General features: G+C 37.6%; 1 protein-coding gene across 1 annotated transcript in view; it reads right to left on the bottom strand.

Moving 5' to 3' along the window:
- The window catches only part of LOC107592979 (protein argonaute-4-like), a 15,048-nt gene that overhangs the window by 10,318 nt on the left and 2,537 nt on the right, over positions 1 to 2,193 (bottom strand). The gene's annotated exons all lie outside the window — the stretch shown is intronic.

The raw sequence follows: 2,193 nt of genomic DNA, 5'->3' as shown, positions 1-2,193 counted from the left end.
CTGTTTGCAGGGGTCTAAGCTCCTCACAGATCCACACGCTCCAGTCAGCAAGCCAAGCGGCAGGAAGAACAATTGGGAGCCTCTATAACCGCTCTCTCATCCCTTCAACATACTGTCTGCCTATGGCTCCCCCTTCTCAATGCCAACAAAGCGCTCTGAACTACAGCATGAACACAGCTGGGGTGGAGATGGGGGAAAACCAACATTCATCAAAAACCAAGAGGACTCTATATATAGGCCACTCAGCTGTTACACTTCACAGTAAAATGGCATGTCAGACACAATTGCTAAAAGTTGGCAGCTACTGCCTTCAGTCTGCAAACAGGGTCTCATGCATGGAGCTTTGTGGTATCCTGATGCTTTCAAATGCATTATGAGTAAAGTAATCCATGAACAAAAAAGCACTGGATTGCTTATTTGATCCAGAACATCTAACAACTGCCCGACGGTCTAGTAGTCATTTGAAGTGTGAGGCCATGTTCAAAATGCAATACCATCTTAGCATCTATTGAATACTGTTAAGCATGCACTATCTATTATGTACAGGGTTTCTGCAGGTTTTATGAAGGTACATTTAAGCCTTAAGACCAAGTACAGAACATTTAAAGAATAAATTGCATGAACACAGTATATCAACATATTTTCTAAATGTAAATGCCTTCATTAACAATGCTTCAAAGTTTGAAAACACAAACCTCCAACAGATCTCCATTAATTTTTTTTATCATTTTACAAAAAACAAACCTCTGGCTCAGCTCTCAACCACTAGAATATGGAAATAACTTGTAAATAACTGTACCTTCTAATCACACTGCAAAAAAGTGATGTTTTTCCATCAGTATTTTTGTCTTGTTTAGCAGTGCAAATGTCTAAAGATTCTTAAATCAAGACGCATTTACAAAATGAAATAAGACTAACTCTATCAAAGCTAAATCTATCAAAATGAAGTGAGTTTGATAAAAATAACAAATATCAGCCAGTGGGCTCAGAAATATCAAACTTGATTCAAAGGGAAAAACTAATTTTTATACCCAATTAACAAATGTTTTTTTTCTTGTTTTAAGCATAAACTCAATTTAAGCATAATGACTCATGAATTTAAGACTCTCTACTCATGTAAGACCATTTAAAGCCTGGTTCAGACTACACCATTTTTTTGTCGGTTACAAAAGTCACTGTCAGATTATGCAATTTTGACTCCTAAAATCTTGTCGTGTCATGAACAAGAAACATGTCAGACTACACTTTGCTACCCGACCATTCATCGTTTGCCATCTTTAACGACGTGCGCTCCCGTCATTGATACAGCGGGACTAGGCAGAAGGTGCCATGAGTGTAAACAATGGCTAGCAAACAGCGTGTTTTGCTCCGTCTTGTTGTCAGAAAAGCCTAAAAAAAGAAAATGACAAACATAATAGGTTTTCCATGATTTTTTTGCATTTAGAAAATCTGAATATTGTGCAAAGGAACAGTACTATGCAACTCTAAACATGACAATTATAAAAAAAAATGAAGAGGGCTTTAAATGACCGTGCCACATTTATTTTTTAATCCGCTCCATCAGGAATGTCAACAAGAAGATCCTGTAATTTGGCCATGAAAAAGGAAAACTCCAAACTGTATCCATGCAGTGTCTCTCTGCTGGAGGGCAACAGGCTAAAAGTGAGCTAAATGGCATGATAGGCTTAAACTGAGGGGCAGCTGAAGTAGGTGACGACTCAGTACTGGCATTGAGTCTCATGACACAGGCAGATCACCTGGATTACACAGCGGATGCTAGACATGACAAAGATATGCAGGATCCACGTTAACTGCATACTGAATCACACCACAGCCACGATCAATAAATCCAGATCTGTTAAGAGGCTGCAGCTACCCAAACACAAGAGCTGCTTGTACAGCTGTTGATCTTTCATACATTTACTCTTTTTAGATTACCAAATAATACTTAAAATTATAAAGCAACAATGCAAGACTGCAACAACGTCGAAATGAATTGTGATTTTTCACCCATTTTATTCCTTCAATGTGGCGCATTTGGGCTTAATTTTCTATCAGAAACAGGTAGATTTGTTTTTTTAATTAAAGATTCCAATTTTTCTATGAATAGTTCACAATAAGACCATAAATGTGGGTCCATTAGAGTCAATTTTGATTCCACATTGACTTTTGAATCCTTGTTTTGTAGTAACA

The sequence above is a fragment of the Sinocyclocheilus grahami genome, unplaced genomic scaffold, assembly GCF_001515645.1.
Source record: "Sinocyclocheilus grahami isolate Dianchi unplaced genomic scaffold, SAMN03320097.WGS_v1.1 scaffold161.1, whole genome shotgun sequence".
In the NCBI taxonomy this organism is placed as follows: domain Eukaryota; kingdom Metazoa; phylum Chordata; class Actinopteri; order Cypriniformes; family Cyprinidae; genus Sinocyclocheilus; species Sinocyclocheilus grahami.
This window is presented reverse-complemented; position numbering and strand designations above follow the sequence as displayed.